We start from the raw sequence: 18,856 nt of genomic DNA on the forward strand, positions 1-18,856 counted from the left end.
CAGATCCCTGGGAGGGGAAGGGAGGGGAGAGCGTGGCGGCGGCGCGGGGCCCGCCCGCTGTAAACCCGGGGGGCATTGCCTCAGGGTCCCTCTCCTCGGGGGCAGGGTTGGGGCCTTCCTCGGTCAGGGCCTCGCCCTCCTCGCCGGAGGTGGCGGGTGTCCCTCAGCCGTGGCCTCGGCTGGGGGGGAACCCGTGAAAAGGCGGCTGCGGGTCCCAGCCCGCTGCCTCGGGCCGCCCCGTAACACAAATCCCATCAGCTCGGACTGGTAATCCAAAACTCACCTTGTTCCGAGATCTGCTCTCTTTTGTGGTGCTTTAATTTTTTTTTTTTTTCCCCAGGCCAAGCCCCAAACCATAAAAACACACTTATGCATAAAAATAAAACTGAAAAACCCAGCAGAATTTCTGTAAGCATCTTTCCAGCAATCCCCAAAGAAAACTCTGGATCTAATCTGATGATCTGATTCTATACACCGATATGCATATTTAACATAATTAGTGCTGGCTTTGGCTTATCTTTTTCATTCCAAATTTATCCCTCATCATTGTCCCACGTAAGCTGATGTCCCTGCCACAGTTTATTTAAGCAGGCTGTCCAGAGCTGTCACTGAGCTCAGCACTTAGGCTGCAGCATTTGTGAAGTGTGTGTGAGTCCTGCTGGATTACACACAATCCTGAGCCTTGGCTCACAGTTCTAATTCATGTGAAATTAAATGATGAGTGTACCAATAATTTCAGAGTGTGTTCTGCTGCTGGTTTTTTACTGCATCATACCTGCTTTGATATTTATTGTATGCGCTTTCTGGCTGAGGAGCTGAATCAGGCATTCTTCTCAGGGCTGTCGCCAAGCTAGTTTGTTCTCTTATCCAAGTAGTTTCCAGCTTCTTATTTACACTTTTTGGTTTACTGTTGTGATTTAGTGGAATGTTACCTGCTATTGAATTCTCCCAAATAAAACTGTTTCTTCCCCTGGAGGGCTTCAAGTAGTTGCCAGTCAACTCCTATCGCCAGAATGATGATTACATTATTTTGCATTGCTTAGTTGCTCCTGACAAAATACTGAGAAGTGAGGGGTTGCTAGGTTGTAGCTGGAGTTAATTAATACATCTGCTTGCTACGACTTGTAACCCTCGTGGGACTGTGGAAGGTGAGAGTGGGGAGAAGCATGGTATGGAGAGACAATCAGCAGAACAAAACTATGTGCAGATATGACCAAAAAAATAGATAATGAGAAATACAGGACAAAAAAAGGGAGAGGGTGGCCCAGTGTAGTGGGAACTCTTCCTGTGGTCCTAAGAAGCCCTGTTAAGAGGCTGTTTTGTATGCAAAGCTGCAGGTGTTTAGACCTCTCTTTCTCTTCTCCTGCCTTTCCACTCGCATCCCTTCTTTATGGGAATCATTTGCCTTTACCTTCAGGGGTGGTCTGACTCCTGCATATCTAATTCCTCCCTGAAAAATCTATTTCATACATTTCAGACCTGAAGAAGGATTTTGTGCCAGAAGCTTGTCTGCAGTTCCCAGCTATGCCTGTGTTTGCCTAACTACCCCTGCAGGTCTTCTCCTTGTAGTTTTGCAATGATGAAAGCTATATGATATCCATCCAATTTTGGTAAAGTTTTATTGGTATTGAAAGGTACTCGCTATTTATATATACTCACTCTGCTATTTCCATATGGAAAGAGAAACAGACTGTGTAAGACATCAACACACCAGTAGACCTACGTCCACACTGGGAGCTATTTGCTGTGGCTTCTTCCACAGGGTGTTTCCCCCTGCCCTTTCCTCTTGCCATGCCGGCCTCCCATCTCACGGCCACAAATGGCTCCTTCAGAGCCCATGTCTCATTCCACCTCTGGAGGAACTACTCCCCCCACAGCCCCCAATGTTGACCAGGTTTGGAATTCAGTTAAATGTTGGGTTTGCCATCTAGCCACCTGAATAAATAAACAAACCTATGGCAGAGTGAGCTTGAGGCTCTAAACAGGGATCAAACAGCAGGTAGTTACCCGACTGGTTTAAGCTAGCCTAACTCCACATTGTGGTGGAAAGAGGCAGTTGTGCTCTCCTGTTTGGCTGGTTTGGGGAGCTGATCCATCTGGAAAGCAGAGTTTTTTCAATTTTTTTACAAGGTTAATTATGCTATTGGACAGGTCCCACATCCTGTAGTACACGTGGCTCTACAAATGGGAGCACAGTTACTGAATCTAGAGGCTCTGAGTTACATCTGCCTCTAATCACTTCCATATGCATTCTTTCATGTGTTCTGCTATTCGTTATGGTTTCCGATCATGTGCTAATTGATTCACTACTTTATGCTAAGCATGCAGTCATGTGCTAGTCATCAGTAGTCCCGTATGTTGAACTCACAATGTGTATTTTCAAATGCTGTATCTCCTGGTCTGCCAGTCCTCCTTTATACCATACCACACATATGTTACAGACCTTGATTCATGCTTTGATGGACTTTAAACCTCCTGCTCATCAGTCTTGTATGTAATTCTTCAGCTACTCTCTGGAGCTCCTCCTTACTGCAGTTGTGTAACGACTGTAATTAGAGCTGCTGATACATAGATCTGTGCTTTAGCCTGTGGTAATACAGTGTGTTTGAGAGGGAAAGAATTTTGAAACATCCTCTGACATATTTGAAACATCCAGTATAGTAATGTCAGTATAAAAGCCACGTTTACGTATGTTAGACCACAGAAATTTTGCACAAGTTAAAACTCCATAACTGGCTCAGAAGATGTGAATCTAGAAAGGAAAATGTAACTGGGAGGAGGCCAAATGAGTGCATGAAGTCTTGTTGGTGACAAGGTTAACTGATTAGAAGAAATGAGTGGGAAAAGATTAAAAGAAGGGTGTATCACTCATACAGTCCCAACCTGTAGAATTTCAGAATAAAGAAATTAAGGAGGCTAGAACTGCATTTTTCAGTTTAATAGGAAAACAGACTACTTACGGCATTACTACTTACTTACACATATCATGCCCCAAGATTTGCCAGAAACAGGCTGAATTGAACACACTCGAGTGCAAAAAAAATATAGTTACTGATTTCTTCTGAGTTATTTCTACTTTATGTCTGAGGTGAATGAGTACAGAACTTGATCCTTTGTACCCGTAGTCCCAACGTGACACAGTTTTACGTTGTATAATAGTCTGTGAATGCCCAATAACAACATGGTTTAGAATGATCTGTGGAATTCAGACCATCCTCACTTCATACAGGGTTTATTGCAGGAACTACTGGCCTGGGGGAAAATAGCTTTGCCCTCCCAGGCTTTTTTCTTCCCAGACCTGAATGAAGCAGCTGAAGTCCTGTTGCACATAGGTAAGAAACAGCAAGTAAAGAGCCTGGGAGTAGGATCTGGGTAAAAAGTGGCTGTCCAAGGAAAGCTAGTGCCTAAGCATGGTATGTTGTGGGCCTGGAAGCAATCCTGTAGGACGGGAGACAAAACAGTCTTGAGTAAGAGCTTGTGTAACACCTGGCCTGGCTTGTCCCAACAGCTGCTCTCTCTATACCGCCTGCTTGGGCAAAGCCAGGCACAGAATGATTTCTTTTCTGCTCAGCACTGCTGAAACTCCCAATTTCCCGAGCACAGACTCAGCCTGCAGTGTAAACCTTATGGATGCTGCTGTGCAGACACGAGCACTGCTGATGTACCGGCGTCTCCAAGCATGACTGGGCTTGCGCGACTGAGTAGTGCCTGGCTGGGGTGACCGCTGCGTGGGCTTAACCGGGGTCTTGCACAGGTCTCCAGGGAGGTGCTGGCCCCTTGCTAGCCATGTGCTGCTTTCCTGGTGTTTTCCAGATGGAAGCTCCCAGCCTCAGTGCCAGTATCAGCCTTTCAGCTGCTGCAGCTGCTTCTGGCTCGAGCCCGCCCCTATAGTGTCCTTATTGGATTCCTGGCCAAGGGGGTGTTGCTGCAGCGATAGCAACGGGGCGAGCGGTACATTGATATGCTGGAGCTGCAGAGTGCTGCATAAGAAGGAGCCGCAGGGAGCGGAGGAGAATTAAACAGGATCACGTTTCTCCTCTGTGAGCTGAAGAGGTTAGTAACTATTACTTAATCCCTGCTAACTGTAATTAGGATTTGGACGCACAGTTTTTCGTCTTCTGACGCCCCCTTCCACCCCTTCCCAGGATTGCTTGCCACCAGCGTTTCCCTCGGTTGTGGATAGGGGACTCCTGCAAGCCACGTTGTGCTAGCTGCTCCCAAGACATCCACCACACTAGAGGGGACAGGCCAGCACTCGGGGAGGAGGGAACCCAGAAAGAATAAAGAGAAAAGCCCTTTGTTTGGAAGAATGTCTGAGGTGCAGTGAAGCTGAGTATTAGCTTGTAAATTGTGTGAAAGTAGCCAAGTAGCATCACTGGGTGGCCAGAAGACTGCATGGTGAGAGCGTTAGAGGTCATTTAAAACCTTTCCTACGAAGTATCTTCTGGGCATGTTTTCAGAAGTGTTGAGCTTCCTCCAGATCCTGTTAAAATCCATGTTTACTGCAGGTATTTGACACCCCCTTCTGAAACAGCAGACCATGAACCTTTTCCTACACCGCAATTTACCCCTGTGTAAAGTGGAGATGAGAATATTTTAGTTTTGTAAAGGAATGTGGTAGGGCCATATTCCAGGCAGCCTTTGGTGGGAGAAAAGTGATTCTTTATGTTCTCAGATACGGTACAGAATCCATGTGTAAAACACATCGACACTTTATTAATAATCACTTTATCCTCTAGTCACAGCTACCACCAATCTCTAACTATTAAAAAAACCTCCGTGTATCGAGGCTCAGTCTACACAGAGAAAAAACACGCTCAGCCTTTATATAACTTTCCTGGCATCATGCTGAACTTTTGTGTTGGAACTTGTTGAAAAAAAACAAGCTAGTGTTAATTAGAGTAACAGTTTACTGAACTAATTTTGTTCAAGGAATGATAAAAATGAAATAATTTTTATCAAACTCCTTGCATTGGTTTGCCAAATTATTTTTCCTGGAAAGAGGATAGTTGTTCAGCTGTTGGTTCTCAGATTACAGATGTGAACACAGAATGTGAACTGCACCAAAAATCAATTAACATAGCGTTTGAGCATCTTTCTGTCATTTGTGTCAATAAATGAGAAAATAAAGACAGATCTGTTTCAACAATATAAATCCAACTTGAAGTTTAACCTTCACAAAAATAAAGAGCAATAGGTAAATATTTAAAATTATGTTCACACATATAAGAAAGCCTTAGTTAAAATCTTACTAAAAACTATTGTCACAAGCAGTGCACACAACTTAGATATTCAGTAATTGATAGTAAAATACTAATGATTGATATGATTCTTATTATTGGATCAGGGAACATTCCTTATACTGGAGATCTGATGATTCTGGACTCGTCTTCCTGAATTTACATGCACATGGTCAACAAAATGTTTTTCTAATACCAACTTCACAGTTTCTTTAGTCAGTGAATTGAGTTACTGCTTGTGAGCAACTGGAGTTTAAGTCAATGAAGTATGGTTTGTGTTGTCCTTAAAGAAATGGCAATGCTTATTTTGTATAGCTAAAAAGGAGAATCACTCTTTGTAGTTTTCAATTTGTTATTTTCAATGTCTTCATTATTTTCCAAATTGTTGCGCTAAGTGGATGTTTCAACACCTACTCCTCACCCCCCAAAAAAACCCTCCAACAACCCTGGAAGACCATCAGGTTCAGCTCTGAAAGACTGGATTTTAAATGTTAGACTTGCAGAAAACATTCTACAACTCGAATAGAGTTATAAAGCAGGTATATTTACTTCGGCGCCAGGGTGCAAGGGGATTTCTCCACAACGCTTGCACACCCACCGCGCATTTTAGCAAAAACTTAGAGTGTGGATATACATATTCATTGGATTACATAACACAAACATACATATGCATGAGTAAGGCTGGGTTAGTTAGAAAGGCTGGTGTCAGCAGTTTATATTATCTTTGCACATGCCCATTGCCTCCTGGTGGTCATCTTCGGGGGTCTTTGGGAGGAAGGCTCATAGTCTTTCGCACCTTCTACTCTTCCCCGGAGCATGCGCAGATTCTCTTGGCCAATTTCTTGAATAACAAGAGTGATTTTCAGCCAGATGATTCATGCTATCTTACCTAACAGAACCAATGGAACATCTACCATCCGTATATGGCTATCTTTACTCATTACCAAGACCCAACTAGTTAGAGCACAGCTGTTTCCCAAGGACAAAAACATGATATTTTGCTGAACACTGCAGTTCTTGGTAGATTTTCACAGTAAACTGCTCTATTTTGATGAACACAGTAGTCCTTGGTAAAATTTCACGGAACAGTCTGGGCAAGCAGGATTCTTAGCAATATTCAAAAATATTGTAATACTATAAGTTGCTATAAATAAGTAAGTTGCTAAGCAGTTTGCTATAAGTAAAAAAGTCTCAAAACAAGTAATCATTTCTCTGTATCATGTCACAGGGACAAACTTTTATTAAGAAGAATGTCTGCTGTACCCACAGACTTAAGAAACTAAACTCAGCAGGTGAGAACAGGATGAGGAAAGGGCCACTTTGATTTCTGCACTAAAAATGAACAGTCCTTGTCAAAAAAATAAATGGATACATTAACTGACCAGTTTTCAAATTAAAACAGGAACCACTTCCCATCTTACACTTTGGTGTGAGGACTTGGTAAGATGAAGGAGTGGAATTGACATTTTTGCTTTCTCATGATGACTCTGAAAGCACCTCAGTTTCATATGGCTTGTAGAGAGGGTATTGCACTGTGTGCTGTGCAGATTTGCTGTAGGAAGCTTCAGTGGTTGTTTTCCATTACGACTGGCATGGTCCATTGAAGCTCTGTATGTGCTGCCATCCTTGACTAGGTAAGCAGCAGTCAGGCAACAGGAGAGAAAAACAAACCAAAGCTGAGAAGAAGTGGACAATATAACATAAAGAGCTTGAATAGATGTGATAAAGAGGTGTTTGCAGTGGGACAATAACTCCTCAGGAAAGGAGTTCCTGTGATTGACGCAGTGGTACAGCAACATCAACATATGCAAGACTGGGAATAACTCTTTCACCTCTAATTTTCAGGCAGCTGTAGATCTTTCCGAACCTTGCAGGTGGTGCTCAGTGTAATAAAATAATTTACATTATACTTATACTGCAGTTTATGCAAGGAGTCAAAAAGATTACTTCACTGAGAGGGGAGGGAATGAGGTTTAGGGAAGAAAAACAGTCTGAAAGCCAAGGCATTTGGTAGCTTAATCCTGCAGTCAAAAAAACCCAAACAAACCTGAATGTATACATGCCCTCTTGTAACTTAGAACAAAGGGCCTGTCCCTCTCCTCTGGAGCTAGCTGAGAACCCATGGGAAGTGTTTTCATGCATGGAAGGCCAAACTGTGGGGCTTAGATATTGAAACTTTATAAAATAAGTGCAACTGTAATATAAATATACATATGACCCATTCTTCTCTACTAAGCAAAAAGAGCTTTAGCTTTTTGCTTAACTGAACTTAAGTGTTCCCTAGACTGTTTGCAACCCGGAGCTCTACTGTGCAGAAAACACACCTGACTGAGAAAGATAATGAAATGCACTTGCTAATCCTGTTATTCCAGATGAGTAAAAGCCACCACTGCAACAACATGAGATCAACTGTTAGCATAAAAAAAGTTTCTCTTTTTCCTTTTTCTTAACTTCCTTCTTCTCAGGTTAGCATTAGAAACCTGTTACAAAGACCCTGTTTGGGGCATCTAGTGTTCCTGTTACAGTAACTATCCTAAATGCTAAATTAAAGGCCACACTGCTAATGAAGCAAGCCATTCTCATGGCTCAAGTAATGCTGGCATGTTTATTAGCTTTCCCTCTTAAGTGTAGGCAGAAAGGGATCTTTATTGTCTTGTCATTACCTTTGTTCTGTGAATGAGAGTAGAGGAAAGCTGCTATAAAGAATGTGGAATTATTAAATAACGCCGTAATCCCTAAATAAGAGAAAGCAGTAGTATAGGATGCAAGGGGAAGAGCTGAGACCACAGTTATTCTAGATGAAACACTATGGATGTTTTTTTTTGCTGTGCTAGAAGTGATAAAGCTTTGTGAACCTTTCTGTTGCCAGGGAGAACAACCCTTAGTATTTACTGTCCTTTGCAGACTGACACAGATTAGCAACAGAAGACTGGTTAGTCTGTTATTTGGTGATGAATTTAGAGACTGCAAGTGGCATGCTCATACTTGTCTTCAGAGTGATTTACTAATTTTTTCTCAGGCATAGCACAATTTTGTGCAGCTGCAAGTGGGGTCAGCATGTTTGTATAGATCTCTGGGCTTACGCTTGGTAAGAGATACAAATACGTAAAGGACTGAGATTTTTTTGGCCCCATTAAATCAGATTCATAGAATTTTGATGGAGAAGGCAAATCAACTCCTAGCTTCTGTCTTTTAAAGCTATGATTCTGTAGTGGCAAAAATCTGTGAGGATGAGGCAGAGAAGTATAAAGATGGATTGTGTACTGGTGACAATTGACTGTTAAGTGTGAGGCTATAAACCGGAGTGATACCCTTCTGGGGTGATACCCTTCTGGGCTTCGTCAGCTTTCATTTTTGGTGTCCCGTGTAAGACAGAGTAGGCCTGTTTTTCTTCATAAGTATAGAGTACTTGAATTTGAATCTGAGTAACCTGGGGTGTGGTATCTGTTGGAAACAGCCCTGAGATGTCTTAGGTTCGTCATCCAGAACTCGGCATAGCCAGTACTGGTGGCTGCTGGAAATGTTTGCTCTAGGAAACATGTTTTTCATTTGGATTTTGTAATCTTCTCAAATGGCAACTGCTGAGCAAAACTTTGATTTTTGAAATCTATTTTATGTTTACTGACTTGCACAGTGAAGTGGAATAACTATCCTTGCATTTAGCCCGGTATTTAGAAAGATAAGACAACCTGTCTGTTCTTATATGCTTGGCATCTGTAATGAGGCCTTAAGACTAAGGGCTGTTGAATAAATCTTTTCAAAGTAAGCAGGTCATTTGCCTGACTCCGCTTACTGCTTAAAAATAACAGTATTCTGACAGGTGTTTCTAACCCAGTCCTTCCTGGATAGGTCCTGGTGACAATCAACCTAATCTCATAATATTTGCAATATAGACACAATGAAAACACAGCAAAAGAATCATAAAAATATCCATGTAATATGATAATATAAACAGGGCTTAAAGTGGCTTTATGGCAGCTGGTCCTCTGCTTTAGGAGAGAAAAGAGATTCACATCCCTTCTCCTCTTTTCTTCTGAGCAGAGAATGTGGCAACGTAGTTCTGTGGCTGCTCTGAGCCCAGTTTTTCTGTTAAATACTTCACAAACAAGGAAGCTGCTTTCTCAAGATGGGTGGGAATGGAGAACACAGTCTTTATTCCCTGCTATCTCTGAAGAAGGCCTAATTTTGCACCAGGGAAATGCACGATGTACTTTTCCCCCCGCCCCCCAAAGTCAGCAGTTTTCTCATGTTCATGTACTCAGATTGAAAGAGCACCTTTCAGAAAAACTGCTAGTCCACTGCATTTTACCACCATCCCCATCAATCGGCTGGTACCTTCCCAGCATCAAATGTCCTGAATATCAGAAACACAGTGTTCCTGTTTTTAAGACATGGGAGGGGAAGTCCTTCTATCCTAGACGCTGCTAATTTATCAGCTCCTACAGAAGCGTGAAGGTGCTGGAGATTAAGTTTCTTTTGGTTGAATGACTACTAAATGAGGTTTCAACAATTCATCTTTCACCTTTGAAGTGTCATACTGCCACACTGACAGAGGTGGCCTTTTTCATCAAGAGAATCATCACGAGCAGGGAGAACTGATGCAGTTGCCAAGTCACTCTCCATCATATTTGAAAAGTCATGGCAATCTAGTAAAGTCCCCAGTGACTGGAGAAAGGAAATATCACACCCCTGGCAGGGAAGTTGGACTAGATGGTCTGTAAAGGTCCCTTCTAATCCAAACCATTCTGTTATTCTAACAAAAAGAAGTTCAAAGTATATTCCTTTACAGTGTGCTCCTTATTATTAATTTCCAGCTCCTACATCACCTAATTTTTGCTTATATGCCTATCTGGAATGAACTCTTATATTCCAGACTGTAGAACTAAAATTCGTGTGGCCAGGAGGAAAAAACATCCAGCCTGAAAGCAAGTGTAGTCAAATGGCCTGTGACCTGTAAGTCTAGTTCACAAGCCATTGTTTGGCCACACATTCTCCAACTCAGTTTGATCCTAACCAAAGCCAACGGATCCACTCAGAAGACGGATCATTGCAGACAGTTACATATTCTGAGCTTCTGAGGTTCCATTGCTACCTGTATGTACAGAAGTCTGGCCATGAGAGGGAAAACCAGAGATTTATCACCCAGTATCTAAGGCAGGCATCTATAAAACAGTGACAAATTACAGATGCCCATATGTAGTGTTTGTGTTTATGATACTAATGTAGGATGTCTTGTGGTTTTCATTTCTAATGATAAATAAAGACATGATTTCTCTGAAACACATTTTGTGGAGAGGCTACAGTCATGCCTGAGATGTGATGGCTTGAATAATAGAAATTAATCTTACACAGTGAGCTTCTTTCCCAGAAGCTCAAAATGCTTTGTTGAGTTGTGGTAGCAGAAGGTAAGGAGAGAAGATTTAGACCAATATTTTTAAAAGCTGCAAGGCTGAATAAAGTAATGAGCAGGATTGTTGTGATGTTTTAAAATTACTTCTGTGTTACCACTGGTAGCATACGATGGTGGTGCTTCAGTACACCCACTCTCATCTTTTCAGAACTCAGTGACCTCTTTGGCCATTTAAAGGAATGGTGCAGTTAGGGACATGAACTTGAGGTGGGGACAGAGTTCTTCTCTTGTAAGAGTAACTGTTAAATCACTTCACCAAAATACCCCAGAAAAAATGAAGTGGGTGTATGCTAGTAAAATCTGGGTAAGAGAGAGAAATGTCTGTATTATGTTTCAAACAGAAGTATTAACTCTTGGAAATATCCTGCTTCTGTGATCCAGTTCTTTTTCTACCTCTTTTACAAGGTATATTTCCCTTTTCCAGTGGCCTGAATATTGTCTGCTCCTGAACCTCTGCTGTAGCTGTTTTAGTTATTGCAAATTTAGGCGGTTGTGCCGATCCTGCCTTTGATGGGATATTATCCATCTGTTCAGCCACAGTTATAAATAAAATACTGGTCCACATTAAGCACATTCATTTGGCAGAGGAAAATAGAAGAGTGGTACTAGGTTCTTTTATCCCAATTACACAGCTATGCTGGTTCTGAATACGTTGTGCATTTAAAATACTCCTCTGAGCGAGCAGTCAGCTTTGCTAAAACCTTGCAGTTCCACATCTTTGAAGGCAGATTGTGAGGAGTAAAGGGTTTTTTTTAAAGCCCATTTGCCAATTATAGTTATTTTTACGTAGGTTTTGGAGATGGTAATGAATTTTGTAGGCTCTGCCAGGAGCTTTACCAGTCCCAAACCAATGAGATTTAATAAAGTATGTAGAACGTACGATGTCCATGATATACTGGCACAATCCATCCTGTATCCTTCTCCAGCTAATGTCACTGTGTGGACCCAATCACCAAGTCAGTTTATAATTTTTAATGAGTTTTGTATGCATTACACATCCATGTGCAAGAGCTGCAATATATATTCATCTCTCTTTAGACATGTTTTAAATATAAGTAGTTGAGAGTGCCTTGAGCCAAGTAGGATCTTCTGCTTTGCCTGCCCTTGGACTCAACTTGATGACAGTTTTTTAGATCTTTTGGGGACAATGAATCTGTTGATGGTGGATCTGTAAAGAGGCAGACAGTTGTAAATAGGAACCATTTTGTAGGTTGTTCTTCCACTTGTTTGTCGAGCCTGAGTGTGAGCCTGAGCATGTCAGCTCTAGTTGGCACATTTGAAGGTTTGGGTTTAGGTATGCTCAGAGCTATCTGACTTTACAGGCAAATCAAAATTAGTGGGTAATTTAGCCATCTTCTTGGCATATAAAACAACATCTCTACTTATAGAAATCACAGGGTTTGATGTGGATAGACCTAGGAATTGGAAGGGGAGATGTGTAGTTTGCTTTTGCATTGTGTCCGGTTATACAAAAAGAAAGTACTGTTCTTCCTAAAACTGCATGGGACCTAATGTGCAGTCGATGTACTGTGGGAAAACAGTATGTTGTGTACCTTTATTTTTGTACTTTTACAGCATTCTTGTAACCTTTTAAATTATTTTTTTAATGAACTTTCTTATCAATAGGATTTAAGTAGGATACCAAACGCCCCCTCTAGTGGCTGATATTTTGGTAAAGGTGTTTTCGGTTTCTTGGAACAATTTTAACAGATGAGTAGCATGTCAGGACTACTTGACTGCTAAATCACACTGAATTGCAGACTAGCTCTTCATGAGAGAGCAGTCTAGTGTCTGGCCTGTATGATTACTACGTATTGCAATGCCCAGTAACATGAAAAATACAGAGCTCTAAAGTTCGGAGGGATTTGAGAAACCTCAATTGTTAATCTTCATTCAAGAGCTATTTTTTTTTTGCTACTCTCAAGCAATTGCTGACATTGGTAGATTTCCAAAATTTAATGGGAATGGAGAGCATCTATTGCATTCTTCAGGCCCTACTGTGGGGTGGTAGACTGGTAAAATAACAGAGGTGTTAGACATTGCATGCATGATTTTTAAGATCACAACATAACGCAAAACTTTATTTACTTCCCAAGTTATCTCAACCTAGTTATTAAAAAAACCCTTTCTATCACTCAATTTATTTTAGAAGGGTGAAAACACTTTTTGCTGGGGTAGAGGAAGAGAAACTTCACTAAAAAAATACACTTGTCTGACCAGCTACAATTTTTGTGTATGTTGTTTGCTCTGAAGAGAGTACGGGGAAGGCCTCTGGTGTTATGAGTTGCTGTCATGCTAACAATGGAGGCAGAGGGTTTCATCAGACATGGTAAGCAAAATCTTTATGGTGACTGCAGTGTGTAGCAGGAGTGCTTTTTTTGTTTGGAGAATTCTCAAAATAGTCAGCCTGTTACAGATCTGGGATGCAGTGACCTTTAGTGGACCGGAATATAGGTATCATCTATTGGGTTGAGTCCATAAAGATATTAAAAGAACATGTGGTTGGATATGTGTTTTGTTCTTGTGCCTACTAATATTACAGTAAACAGAAAAAGCTCTTATCTCTTAATGTACTTATAGGAGTATCCTCACTGATATCAGTGGGATTACTTGTGATTAAAGCTAAGCATGCGTGAATTGCTTGTAGGGTTTGGGTTTCGGAAGAGTTTAATAGCAAGAGAAAGGAAAAAAATGTATGTTTTTGTCATGTGTTATATGGCATTGTTTTATATAGATATTTCAATACAAACCTTGGTTATACCCACCTTTTTTAGAGGTCTGTTCTGTGTGAGATTTCCTACTGCGAAGAAGAGCTGTTGTAATAATACCTACTTCTTACATTACACTTATCATCAGTAGGCCTGGGAGTGCTTTAGAGAAGAAAGAGATTTCCCCTTCTCTGGAACTGGGAAGACTGACAGGGAAAGATGTGATTCGTTTGCTTTAGGTCACTCAGTAAACTTCTGGGATAAAGTAAGACACCTGTAAATACAGCTTCCTCGCATCTGCCCTGCCCAGCTCTATATTCATTAGGCCCTCTGAAAAAGAAAATACTTGTAGAAAGGACTGCAGTAATTGGCAGGCACATTTAGGGACAGATGTAGTAATTGAGAAAATATTTCAGAACATTTTTCTGTAATTGTCCATCATCATCTCATTTGTATTACAGCAAAGGCTTGGAAGCCGCTCCTGGCTTTAGAGTTTACCTGCAAAACATTTGTGAATCTGGTACGTGAGGTGGAGGAGCCTCTTCTCTCAGTAAGTTACACAGCAAAACCAAAATCAGTAGTTTAAGGGAGGGAAGGGAATGTGTTCAGATTATTTGGCACATCTTGGCTCCCTGACCTGTCAGCTACACCTTTTGTGATTGGTTCTGAGTAAAGTTTCCCCAAAAATGCAGATATGGATGAGTAGTCCTACTTCTTTTTAACGGAACATGAAAAGCTCTCAATTTTCAAACTCTCAATTTTAAATTTTGCACAAAACAGCAATGTCTTTGTATGAGATAGGTGTTTAAGCAGAGTCTCAGTAGTTAGTGTTCAGCCACTTAGCCGTACAAGTCTTTACTCTGGTGCCTTTATTGTTCTTTAGGGAAGCCAGGGGACATGGTTCACAGTCCACAGGGACCTGGCAGAGTTCAACTCTGTGATAGCTTTAGTGTTTATGTGGTGTTAAGCCAAAAAAGTGGTGGCGGATGAGTTTCATGCCTTTTTTTCCTCCTCTTCGAGTTAGTAACATTTTTAGCTTTACTCAGGGTTATTTTCTGCACCCTGTGTGCAGGTACAGACTGGTACTATAGCAGTAATATTGTTTGAGCTGATGGAAAATTAGGATCTGTGAATTGCTGATAGCTCCATACCATAGCTTGTTCTCCTGAGTGCTCACCTAAAACAGGACTGACAGTTGCTTGTTAAAACATTCTTCTTTCAAAAATTGTTTTAGCACATTAAAGCCTAACATAAATTTTTGGGACTGTTTGTTAATCTCTTTACTTTGGTCATATACTAATTAGCCACATATAAACAGGCTTTTGGTTAAAGAATAGCAGTGATGAGGCCACACAGTTATGTGGGATTATTTATTTACCCACCAGAAGTTTCACAAAGCTTTCTGTAATTCACTCCCAAGTAGTTCCTGGAAATCTAGCATTAGAAATAAGGGTGGTGGGTTTTTTGTTTGGGTTGGGGGGGGGTCTGAGGGAATATTTTTATAAAATAAGAAGTGGAGCCTTTTATATCTTTCTCTTAATTTTTTTTTCAGGTGCCCAAAAATGGGCTTAGTTATTTCCTGGATAGTTTCAGCATTAGTGGTGTAGCATCCAGATTACCTCCAAATGACATTTGGATCTCAGCTGTCACCTATAGAAATCAGTTATCTCATGCAAAGTACTTATAATAGGTGAGACCCTCCACTTTATGCTGACTGCACAAATCACTATTTTTCCCCCCAAATTGAAACAATACAGGTTATCTCAGGGCAGAGTTTCAACCAAAACAAGCCAGACCATGGACTTGGCTTCTCTGCGCATCTCTGGGACCCCATTTCAGAAGTGTTACTTGCCTTGGTTTTTCCTCTTCAGACTAGCAACCAAATCTGAACCACAAAGTGTGACTACAGACAGAGAACAGGACAAAATGGGCATTCATACCCGTGCATGCATGTCACAGCACTTCTGATTCAGTCCTCCACAGGATGAAGTATGTCATGGATTAAAAACAAATTTTCAGATTCTTCCAGTACCTCTCATGGTTTTATATTAGTTTTGTGAGATGTTTTTGCTGCAGGTGTGGAGTTGTAGACTGTGGAGTGCAACCTCACTGTGACAGGAGTCAGGACTGCTGTGGACTCTGGATTTAGTAGAGTTAAGCTGCAGAAGTATGTTTTCCTTTCTGCTTAGGTATTAATGCTGGAGAGAGTATATCTGTTACAAGTGCAGATGTTTATTATTAACCATCACTGTATATAGTAAAGGTGATTGTTTGGCAGCTGTAACACGGCATATGACCACATCTCAACATAACTACATCAACTTCAGCTTTGGCAGCCTGCTGGAAAACCAGAATTTAATGAGAAAGCTCAGGCAAATAAGCCTGCATATAAGTGTAAACCAATGCAGGTGTATTGTTCAAATGACATTTAAAAGCAAGGAAGAAAAGCCCACTCTTGATGCCTGCTAGCTGATGCCTGTGAGCAGTTGGTGCTTGTGTATTGAGGCCTGTAACAATTAGTGATCCATTATACCTTAAATATTAAGAAATTCTTTTACCAAACAGTGTTTAACTTTGTATTTCACAAGGCCTTGAGTGATTAAAATGTACAGAGAAAATATCGTAACCTTGAGAATAGATCCATCCTGGCGGAAATGCTCAAACAAGGCAGATAAGAGAGAACATCTTGGCCAGACAACAGAGTTGGGAAACATCCAAGGAGAAGAAATTGTCCTCAAAAGACTTGTGACCATAAGAGGGAAAAAGGAGTAGGGAGTAGTAACTCCCCAAACAACCACGACAACCACCTGAGACCCCTGCGCATGTAGTGCAACTTTGCAATGCCAGCATTATGTAAGTGTAATAGATAGGCAGATAGATGGAGACTTCTAGGAAAATGTATGAATATTTATATATTCATATATGAAGGATAAACTTTTGGTTTAGTGTATACATGTTAGGTGGAATGATCCCCCATGCATCCAGCATTGCAATAATGAATGTCTGCCTTCTAAAAACTTCAAACTAAGTCTTAGAGGGTTCTTTTGAGACCGAATTTATGGTAACGCTCGGGCAGTTTCTAAGATGCAGTGCTGCCAGGCAGGATGAGAGACTGTTTTCTGCCAGAAAACCTCTACGGCAGTTGGTGCTTTGAAGATATAACTCAGCTACCAGAGCCTGCATGCCTGCCAGAAAACTGTGGCCTGGGTTGTGATAGCTGGAGGGGCGTGTGTGAGAGGTGGAGAGGTGCTGGGAGGGTTGATACTTAAGGCCGTAACAAACAACTCTCAAGGGAAATGTATGTGGTTGCTCTCCAACTTCTAGGTGCTGTTGTTTTCCTCTGAAATGTGGGGACTGTAAATGGTCTTGGCAGGTGTTCAAGAAAATTTCTTACTCTTATTTTATATTCAATTAACGTTTTAAAGAGAAGTAACAAAGAGTGATGGGGCTTGCCTTCCTGACTGTCTCTTTCTTGCAGAAGGACTTTACTTTTTATCTCTAGGTTGCAGCAAAGGCAGAGCAAAACCACAAACTCCCACTCCATCCTGTTAACATTTGAACAATTACATTCTTTGCCTACATTTCTGTTTTTCCTTTTTCTTCAAGTTATACCTTTAGTTAGGCTTAGTGAGGCCTGTGTTGGGTCTACTTCCCAAAGGTACTTCAACACATCCAGAGGTTAAAGTGCCCAAGTGGTTTCCTGCAGAACAAAGTATATTTATGCCTTTGAATAGGCTGCTAGATTGGAGCATTTGTCTAGTTCTTCCCGTTGAAAAACAACACTAACAAAAGCCACACTGTTCAGCTTCTGCTTTCCCTGCTCCAGGCAGATGTGTCTTGCAATGAGAGACAATGAGTAGGTGGCACAGGCTGTAGTATGTACCAACACCCAGAGTACAGCATCTGCCACGTCTCTGGGTATTTGAAATCAGAGATGTAGGGCTGGAAGTAATCTTGAGTTTTCAGCTTGTTGATTTTACAGTGACTGTTGCTGTCTGTCCTGTGTTCCCCTAAAAACTTCAGTTGAGGAAGGCACCGCAACCCCCATCTCGGGGCTTTGCTGCTGTAACAGAGAAAACATTTGCTATGATGTCTAATCCACAAGTTTGCTCAAAGGAAGCTCTGGAAAACTTTCTCACTCCAGCCTGGCTTGTATTAGGAGAAAATACCAGGCCGAATCCAACAGCCTGAAAGGGTCAAGGCTGTGCAGCTCCATGGCCCCTGGTGTGACCAGTATCAAGGCTGATAATGTATTCCCAGTCAGCACACGCACACCCACATAGGCACCATGTATATGCATGTGTGCGTGGCCAGCCACAGATCAGAGACAGAGCACTCACAGAAACACAGACAGCATCATCAGCCTCATTCTGCTCCCCTCTCTGGCTGAGCAGGATGGTCTGCTACTGAGGGGAAAAAAAAAAAAAAAGCATATTTATGTACATATGTACATAAAACCTTCTTGGCCCCCCTCACCTTCCCAGTTGTCATTATACAATAGGTATGAGGCTTTGGAACTAGACTGCCAGCCAAATGAAGATGGAAATGAGGACCCAACTGGTGAGTCATCCATGGCTTGTCCCTCAGCCCCAAGACTTGCAACTTCTTCAAGTAAGAAGGAAAGGAGTGTAATTGTAGTAGGTGACTCTGTTCTGAGGGGTATGGAGGGGCCCATATGTTGACCAGACCCATACCATAGAGAGGTCTGTTGCCTCCCTGGTGCTCAGGTCAGAGATATTAAAAGGAAGGTCACTGCTCTGGTGCGGCCCTCTGATTACTACCCCTTATTCGTTATCCAGGCAAGTAACGGTGAGGTGGTAGAGAGAAGTCTTAAGTTACTCAGAAAGGACTTCCAGGCACTGGGGTGGCTAATTGAAGGCTTGGGAGCTCAGGTCATGTTTTCATCAATCCCTCAAGTGGAAGGGAAAACCACTGATAGAGGATGGAAAACACATCTGGTTAACATGTGGCAAAACATATCTGATTAACACGTGGCTCAGAGACTGGTGCCACCATTGGAATTTTGGGTTCTTTGACCATGGCAAGGTTTATAAGGCACCTGGTCTGCTGGTGACAAATGAGACAGGTAGGATGCATCTCTCCCAGAGGGGGAAAAGGATTCTGGGGCAGGAGTGAGCAGGGCTTATTGACAGGGCTTTAAACTAGATATGAGGGGGGATGGGGAGGTAACTGGGCATGTTAGGAACAAGCTCAAGGGAAGAGTGCCAAAGCTTGAAGGATGGCGGACTGGTGAGGGCTCTCCCTCTGCCACTCATTTGAGAGAAGGGAAAGATGTTTAGGAACTGTGGAAGCACCTGAGAAGGGTCTGGTAGGGAATGGGGCCCACGCTCACACAAAGGTGTTGGATTCAGTGGCTCATCTCAAGTGCATCTATAGCAGTGCACGCAGTGTGAGCAACAAACAGGGGGAGCTTGAGGCCTTGATGCAGCACGAGAACTGTGACATAGTAGCTATCACAGAAACGTGGTGGGATGCCT

At 41.9% G+C, this 18,856-nt stretch overlaps 1 protein-coding gene across 4 annotated transcripts in view; it reads left to right on the forward strand.

Moving 5' to 3' along the window:
* BLVRA (biliverdin reductase A) overlaps nt 1–18,856 on the forward strand; it is a 49,843-nt gene that overhangs the window by 10,675 nt on the left and 20,312 nt on the right. Inside the window, exon 1 of one of the 4 annotated variants that reach the window (XM_026843843.1) lies at nt 3,259–3,332. The exons of 1 other annotated variant lie outside the window; for it this stretch is intronic. The gene's annotated coding sequence lies outside the window, so the exon portion shown is untranslated. Of the gene's footprint in view, nt 1–3,258; nt 3,333–3,911; nt 4,054–6,329; nt 6,369–18,856 lie in introns of those variants that run through there. 2 more of the 4 variants (XM_026843842.1, XM_026843844.1) reach the window with 2 other exon arrangements.

The sequence above is a fragment of the Athene cunicularia genome (genome assembly GCF_003259725.1).
Source record: "Athene cunicularia isolate RWA chromosome 2 unlocalized genomic scaffold, athCun1 chr2_part2, whole genome shotgun sequence".
NCBI classification, from domain to species: domain Eukaryota; kingdom Metazoa; phylum Chordata; class Aves; order Strigiformes; family Strigidae; genus Athene; species Athene cunicularia.